Source organism: Humulus lupulus, chromosome 6 (genome assembly GCF_963169125.1).
Source record: "Humulus lupulus chromosome 6, drHumLupu1.1, whole genome shotgun sequence".
Lineage (NCBI taxonomy): Eukaryota > Viridiplantae > Streptophyta > Magnoliopsida > Rosales > Cannabaceae > Humulus > Humulus lupulus.
Genome location: NC_084798.1, coordinates 164,502,072 through 164,511,117, shown reverse-complemented (window position 1 = coordinate 164,511,117; position 9,046 = coordinate 164,502,072). Strand labels below are relative to the sequence as shown.

The 9,046-nt window shown below is 40.2% G+C and overlaps 1 non-coding gene across 1 annotated transcript; it reads left to right on the top strand.

Moving 5' to 3' along the window:
* The first annotated feature begins 2,684 nt into the window (after positions 1–2,684).
* Positions 2,685–2,790, top strand: LOC133787752 (small nucleolar RNA R71). Its single transcript, XR_009872753.1, has one exon. It is a non-coding gene; the product is annotated as a small nucleolar RNA R71 (small nucleolar RNA).
* Positions 2,791–9,046: the final 6,256 nt, after the last annotated feature.

Below are 9,046 nucleotides of genomic sequence, written 5' to 3'. Positions count from 1 at the left end.
GTTATCGTACTGCTTGGACATCCTCAGGCCACCCACCCTTCTCCATGGCCTATGGGTATGAATCCATACTCCAAATTCAAGCAGCAATATCCATGCACCGATGAACAACGTATGACCCAAAATCCAACCACGCTTTACTTCAGGAATCATTGGACCTTGTTGAAAAACTCTGAGAAGCAGCTGAACTCCGAGTAGCTTCTTACCAACAAAAGGTTGTCATGTACTTCAATTCTAAAGTGAAGGTTCAAAAATTTGAAGTTGGGGACTTGGTGTTGCAATGAGTCTTCTTGGCAACGCAAGACCCAATTGTTGGAGTGTTGGGCCCAAACTGGGAGGGCCCTTACTAAGTCGAGAGCACTATCTGTCCAGAGACGTACAAGTTGGCTCGACTAAATGGGGAGTCAATCCCTCACATCTGGAATGTCGAGCACCTCCATTGGTATAACCAGTGATACAAGCAATGATGTATTCCTTCTGTAAATCATGTATTTAGCCCACAGAAAAGTAATGTAAATCGTGTGCACAAAACACGATAGATGAAATTCAGCTTGTATTTTGTATTTTTTATTTTTCTTTTTCTTTTTAATGTATCACTCGAGGATGTCCTCGCTCGTAGATCTTGATAATTGAATGAAGACCTAAGTCTCCGATCACTTGGGGGTATAAGTAAGGATCTAGTCATCTTACGAGAATAACTGCTCGTGGAGTAAGACCTAGGGAACTCAATAAGAGGAACCTACACGGGGTACCTTAAGAGTAAACCTGGTGTCATAAAAGCTTGCGAGAGTTGATGAGCCTAGAGAACTCATCAAGATGAACCCACACAAGGTACCTTTGAGTAAACCTAGTGCCATAAAATCTAGTCTATCCAAAAGTAAGCTCGGGAACTTAGCTTACTACCCGAGGATCAAGTACTCGAGAAACAAGTTGAGCATCTGAGGCTAAAAAAAGGAACTCGCAAAAAAATAAATTAAAAACTCATTGAGAGGAACCCATATGGGTTACCTTAGAGTAAACCTAGTGCCATAGAATCTAGTCTATCCAAAAGTAATCTCAGGAACATAGCTTACTACCATAGGATCAAGTACTTGAGAAACAAGCTGAGTACCCAAGGCTGAAAAAAGGGACTCGTAAAGTCCTGAGTTTGTCTGAAATTTGGACCCACAAACAAAGTGGATAAAAGGGTTGAATTAAATCAATTTTTTTCGTAACATCCAGTTATGTAAGGAAATTGGTAAAACCCGATATTACTAAGCAATGTACTTAGGTATAAAAATTAAGTACAAAAAAGTAAAATTGCAAAGAAGGCACACAAATAGAACATAAAAAGGCTATTCAATGTACAATTATACAAAAGTGTTCAGGAGCTCGAGCATTAGAATTGTTCATGGTCCAAAAACATGGCTTACCAGCCTATATAAAAAAGACAAAAAGCTAAACTAGTCCTGCCTCGAGGGAACTTTCTCCGTAACCTCGATAACAGGATTGGCACTAGAGAACTCAGTGTTGTGATTGGATAAATACATGGTGAAATTGTTTAGGCACGAAGAGGTGCAAAAACAATAACGATTTCATAAAAGTCAACATATGAAAGTTGACTTTTGGTATAGAAATTTATAAATCATCTTTTTGGGTCCAAAATGTTTTTTTGGAGTATATAAGAGTACCCAAGAAGTTTGGGAGCATTTGGAGATGTTTTAACAAAATTTGGAGCACAAAGTCAGAGGCATCGGCGATGCGTTGCCTAGGCCGTGAAAAACAGCCTAGGACAGACCATGCTATATATCGCCTGGTGTTAGGTTGTATTATGAGTAAAATGCTCATAGTGATCACCTAGTTTGGATTTAAGTGGGCTCGGATTTGCTCTTAGATTTTTTTCATTCAACTCCAGATCTTTTCCACTCCTCAAAGTGATCGCCTTGCAATGCTCTTTACCATCTCTTCTTGGATTTTCAGTGTCACAAGGCAATGGAGCTTGTAATCTATTCCTCAATTCATTAGCTAGCTGCCCCATTTGAATATCAAGGTTCCTGAAAGACGCTGCTTGACTTTGAATCATTGCATCATTCTCTGCCATATACTACTTCATCAAATTCTCCAAAAATCTTGTTTGAGAAACTTGTGGAGGAGGAGGTTGAGCTCTTGGTTGTTGTTGAGAAAAACCTGATGGATAAGTAGGATTCTTAGGCATGGTCGTACCACTTGAACTAGCCCCTTGACCTTCCCAAGAAAAATTTGGATGTTGCCTCCAACCCGAATTGTAAGAGTTGGAATGTGGATTGTTGCAGTTGTCATTTTGATTCCCCATGTAACATAACAAAGCAGAATTAGAAGGAAAACTATCAAATGTGTGCCCTCCTTCACAATAAACACAAGATACATCCACTACTTGGGCCACAGGAGCTGGTTGTAAATTACCCCCCATACTTATGGGCTATAAAAGGTTGGTCATAGATGAAACTTGAGCTATCAAAGCATCTACCTCATAAATACCTGTTACTTTCCTTCCTGTCGGGGCTCTAGCATTAGACCATTGGTAATTATTGTTGGCAATCTGCTCCAAAATCTCATATGCTTCATTGTAGGACTTAGAGAGAATAGCCCCATTTGCTGAAGCATCCAAAACCATGCGTGTGGAATTATTGAGACCATTGTAAAAAGTCTCCATTTGAATGCAATACGAAATACCATGATGTGGGCACTTCCTCAATAACTCTTTAAACCTCTCCCAAGAATCACACACTAACTCATCCTCTAACTCTTGAAAAGAAATAATCTCATTATGAAACTTAGCATTTTTCGTTGGAGGAAAATACTTCATAAAAAATTTCACAGCTAGTTCATCCACGTAGACACCGAGTCAGAAGGAAGTGTATTGAGCCAAGCTCTAGCTCTGTCCCATAGAGAAAAAGGGAAAAATTTAAACCTCAAGGCCTCTTTAGTAACACCCTACTACATGAAGGAATCACTGACCTTCAAAAATGAACGAAGATGGAGATGAGGATCCTCGGTAGGCAGCCCACTAAATTGACCCACTATTTGCAACATTTGGAACATCACGGGCTTCTTAGCTGCTTGAATTTTAGGCCTAGCAATGTCAGGATTAAGCTCATTAAACATTGGGGCAGCGTACTCTCTTATGGCCCTGACTCTATCATCGACCATAACAATTGCATTAGCAACATTCAAAGCATTGGCTGCATCATTGACAACTCCAACAGCCGCATTAAGCATATGTTGAGCTCTAATCTCCTCAACCCCTTCACCTTTTGAGCCATAGCAAGGTGAAGTTGAGCCCGTTGTTCCCTTATTCTTCTTCTAAATGTGCGCTCAATCTCATGGTCAATAGGGGCTAGCTCAAAGTCTCGATGCTCGTTCATACAATGGAATCAATCTAGCAAAGGACAAGATCAAGCAAACAAGAATAGTGCAAAAAAAAATTGCAAAGTAATTAATAATACACAAAATTTTAATTTCAATCTTCGACAACGGCACCAAAAACTTGTTGTGATTTAATATTTGATCAATTATGTGGAAGTATACATAGTCACAAAATAAGTAACAAAGTGATAAATATTTGAGAACATCTCCACATGGATTGCAAATTAAAACTAAATGCACAAATTAATTAACAAAAAATTGCAAAATTACCAAATTAATTTGTTTTGATTTTGTAAACTAACACTACTTGAGATCAATTAAAAATGCTTAAAAATAAACTGCAATGCCAATCTGAAAGTGAGATAAAATTAACTGGTTGAAATGGACTTGAATTATTAAATCCCTCTATGTTAAATGACTTGTACGTTTTGCTGCAGCAAAATTACCAAGGTTAACAAGAATTCAAAACAAGTTCATAGAGCTTTTCCAAATCCTATGGTATTAATTCTTTACCTAATTAAACATATTCCTATGTCAATCAAGTTTAAGAATCTAGATTTAACCATCAATTCATAATTGTTACATAAGGCAAATAACGCATTCCTATGATATTCACAAACATAATCTAACAACATTATCTACTTGTGTCGTTCAAATTTATCCATTATATTCAAACTTCTCAGTACAAATATAACTCAATATCTAGCAATTGATGGCCAAACAACAACAATAATTCAATAATAAGCATATTTGAATGAACAATGGGTAATTTGCTGAAATAAAGTGCTAGAAATTTAGAATTAAGACATAGAGTTCATTGATAATCCAAGCCTCAAAATATCTAGTTCATGGCTAAATCGAGAAACACAAAATATAAATTCAAATATGTCCATGAGTAATAAATCACAAAATACTAGAGAAAATAGGAAAGGAATAAGAAACAAATAAAAGAAATAGCCCAAACTGGTGATGGAATGAATATTCTCTTCTTCTCGTCTTCTTCTTTTCTTCCTTTCCTTCTTTGTATTGCTGAAGTCTCCTTGTACTTGGTGATTCTCTCTCTGAAAGATGGCTGAATTGGGTAATGGAGGCTGTCCTTTCTTTTTGTGATGCTAGGGTAATAAAACCCTTTTTCGTCATGTCCCAAAATGCCATCCTTTCCTCTCACGTGAGTTTCCTTTTCTCTTATAGAAATCACTCCTAAATTCAGTCCATTTTCTCTGATTTTTTCGCCACCCTCATCACTCCTTGCCAGTTCAATTAATAGTGCCATGTGTCTCTCCTTTATATGCTGAATTTCTCCTCTTTGTATCCTGCTGAAAATGCTCCAGCAAAACCTTACATTTCAGCACAAATTAAACAACTAAGAGCCATTTCACTTTTCACTTTTTCTTTGGAAAAATTCATGCATAAATTCCTTAATTTCCTACTTTCAGCTCTAAAAAACTAACAAGACACAATAACTCACAACAACACAAAAAAGGAAAAGAAATTAACTAAAAATAATAACAAACAAGCACTCATCACTCTTCTTAATTCTACATTTATAAGCTTAAAAGTATAAAAATAACTCTTTATTCAAGAGTTATCACATATCAGAGTGGTCGCCACTTCCATCGGTGGAACACCAGGTACCACCCTAAGCTCATCAAGGGGAGTTATAGCAACTTCATGTCGCTTTGAGGATAAAGGAGGTGCCATCTCTTCTCAAGGTCTCTTTGACGCTTTGGCCTCTGACCCTCCGGTCTTCGGGAGAATTGAATCTGAATTACGGGCAAAGTAACTAACTAGAAAAAGGAAGATAAAGCAATAAAATAACAAAAAAATCCGAGAACACTTGAACTTCTCAGGGATCCCCACCTCTAGAAGGTACCTTCGGGTGAAGCACTGAATGAGGTAATGCGCTCATCAACCCACCCATCTCTTGGTTAGTGTTGGTTTCATACTGACAAAACTAGGAAGCGCAGAAAGAGATCACGTCGTCGAGAGGCATGAAGCTCAGAGGGGGAAAACACTTATTTAGATGGTGGAGATAGCAATCTATGACATCTTGGTAATTATAATACTCCTCCCGAGTCCACCGACGATCGTTGGAGAAGCCGCATAAAAAAAATTGTGGGAGAAACCCACATGTGATCGAGGATTATCCCTCATCAACCGATTTTGAATGAAATAGAATTATATAAGGAGAAGAGTTTTACCTTAGTTAGAGGCAGAGGCTCCAACTCTCGACTCTATATCCTGCTTGACGCAAGCTTCATGGGCAGCTTGAATTGTCCGAGCAGTTTCTCGGTGCTCTTCAGCAAACTGCTGGGCATGCACGCGTCTAGCCAACATATCTATTTGCTCAATATGCCTCGCAGCTTGTTCCCTGGATCTGTTGGATTTTTGAAACTTATTGAGATCCAGGTTCTCGATGTCTTAGCCTTCACGGAAAAGGCCCACTTAGATTAGGTTCTCCATGGTCACCAGCTGGCTCAGCTCCAGCACCACGTCTGGGAAAGACTTCATTTTCTCCAAGCGATCATGATATGAAGCCACCCACAGGGTGTGAAGGAATGTGCCTAAGAAAAGGGAACATGTAAACAAAAGAAACCTAAGTCTGAGTTTCCTAAGTGACAAAAGAGTGCTCGAGAAATGACAATCAAACTTACCAACTTTGGCAAAGTATAATAGAAGAGTTGGGTTGAAAAAGAGGGGAAAACCCGTCATGAAATCCCAAGCATGGCTCTTGTTCTGGTAAGGAGCCTTGTAGTGGAATTTGGAGTACATCATCAGGGTATAAAATGCGTCCAGATCACTGCCCTTCTTCTTTGGGCAGGCTTGAAAGTTTTACAGATACAAGATCTCCGTCGAGGAAGGCTCGTGCCAATGGTGGCGCTTGTACAAGATGTACAAGCCTGCGAGAATCCGATAGCTGTTGGGGATTAGCTGTAACAGAGCTATCCCCACGTACTTAGAAAATTTACAAAATATTAGTGCAAGGGGAGTGTGGCATCTGCCTGTAGATGAGATTGACTGTAACGACCCAAATTCACTAATAAGGCTTAAGGGCCTTGATTAGTGTGCCAGGAGGGCATTACTGGAATAATTGTGATTTAATGAGTAATTATATGTTTAATGATGCTTGTATGATAATTGATTATATTATGTGGTAATATGATATGTGATATATGCGAGAACCACATTATGATGTGGATAAATCTGCAGCCGGCGACTCGAGGCGATCTTAGGGTTAGATAGCAGGAAAAGTCACAACGGGGCATTATAATTGACTTTGGTCAAGTCAGGGGTATTTTAGGTATCAGGTAGTGGTTTAGACTATCGGGTGATGAAAATAAATAATTGGAGATATAATTGAGGTTAGGATGTCTAGGCGGGATTATTGGGGGATTTTACCGTTTTAGCCTCGGGGACGTTTCCGGCACCCCGAGCTTTGGGATTAGTTTAATAAACTAAGGGTATACTTGGAAGACTTAGGAAGATACTAGACATAAATTTACAAACCGACCTTAAATTAGCTTTATCTCTCTCTCTCTCACGCTTAAGGAGAAAAACCAAAGGAAGGAAAAAACACAGAAAATCAAAGGGGAAACAAGCTGGATTCTGTGATTTGAGGTGAGGAACTGAAGGTCTAGCTCAAGGATTTATCAAGCACTAGAACAGGATTAAGGTAAGCATTTAACTCTGTTTTATGTGGTTGAATTAAGAGTTTTAGCTGGGTTTTAGTTAAGTGCTGAAACATGTTTAGTTGTGATGTTCTAAGGCAGAATTAAGAAGGGAACTTGGGGACCTAGCTTGGCCACAGCTTGGTGAAGTGATTCTACAGCAAAGGTGAGTTCTAACTCCAAGTTTAGAGGTTCTAGATTGTGTTTCAGTGATTGGTTTGGGTGTTTGTAGCATTTGGATTTCAGAAGTTGAAAGGAAGAGATTGAAGTGTGTTGGGCTGTGTTGTCTTGGGAATTATGTTGCTTAGATCATGTTAAAGAAGTTGGGAATTAATTGGTTTTGAGTTAGGGGCTTTGGGGTGGCTTAAGGTGAGGTTTAGGGATTGAAAATGGTGGTTTTTTTCTGGGTTCGAAGGGTCGAGCCGCGGCATGGTTCTTGGTGAGCCGCGGCCCATCAAGGGTGTTGCATGCTGAGGAAGAAGGGCGGGCCGCGGCATGGTCCAAGCAATGCCGCGGCCCTTACCTATTTTTGTGCCTTGGATGGCTATGTTTGGGGGCCATGCCGCGACATGGGTGGCATATGCCGCGGCGCTTAAGGGATTTTGGGATTTTAAGATTTTAGGCTTGGAAATTTAACCTAAGGTGCTCGGGGTTGAGTCTTTTACTATATTTGGTGAAGTTCAATGTTCCGAGTACTAGAACTTGGCTTAGAAACTCATTTAAGGTTGTAATGGTGTCTTTCCTTATGGTTGTGACTAGGTGTCTTGCTAGGACTCGAGGATCAGATCGCACTCAAGGAGTGTCGCCCATAGCTAATTCATCTGAAAGCTAAAGGTAAGAAAACTGCACCCGGTTGTATGTTTGTGATGGGACTAAGTGCTCCCAAGAATTGTATCGTGTCAATGATGGTATTACGCCATGGGACATGTAAAAGCGGCCTAAGAGTGCCGTACATGATATTAGCGCACAGGGCGCAAATTGGCCACTAGTAGCCAAAGACAACGGGATAACAAAGGGGGCAGCCTGAGGGCGTCAGCCCTAGTTATCATTTGTAAACTGTAAATGACGTGAGTTGATATGCTTATTATTTGAAATACCTGATTATACTGATTGATGACATGGTTGAGATTATGTAATGTGATGTGAGATATTGACTTATTGCTAATTGCTTATGCTTTGTTGTTGTTGTGTTTTCTTGCTGGGCCTTGGCTCACGGGTGCTACGTGGTGCAGGTAAAGGCAAGGGCAAGCTGGACCAAGCCTGAGGTGGAGAGCTCCGAGGTGAAATGTACATAGCCAGCTGTTCGATCGCCTTGGTCGAGGAGTGAGTCAGGACAGGGATTACCTAACTGCTCGTTTTGCCTTAGTATGGCTGGTTTATGTATTTGAACCTTGTAACTTTTGTAAACGGCCTTTAAACTAATATTTTTGGGATCCCGTGTTAGCGAACAATGTTTCTTAATGAAAATGTAGCTTTTGAGACCAAAATATCTTAAACCCTAGTTCCTTTACAGTCTCGTAGACACGCTTTCAACTAATAGACTTGACTAGCAAGTCTGGCACTTTACAAACACATAGTGTAACGGTCTTGGCTAACCAGGGCGTTACATTGACTCCAGGCCCCGAAACCATGGACGCTACGGTGGGACCTCTCTGACCCCCGATAAAGCCTTATGAGGTATCCGTCATCCCATACTGGTCCTTTACGGTGGCCAGAGCATCCAAGTTCTTCAACTTGGTTGGGATGTGCTACACCTCGAATCTGGAGGCCTTGTACTAGGATGAATCATTGAGAATCGAGGCCAAATTTACTTCCTCCTCCATTAATGTGCGCGTCCTAAACCATGCCTTTACTGTCAGTGGTCTCCCTGCCAGTGGAGCAGCCGCCACTATCGCCAATCGGTCTGATGCTTGGACATTCTCGGGAATTGACGCTTGTTCTCGGGCCATATTTTGTATTTCCTTATCAAAATGGAAGAAGTCGTGCTGGTGAAGTTC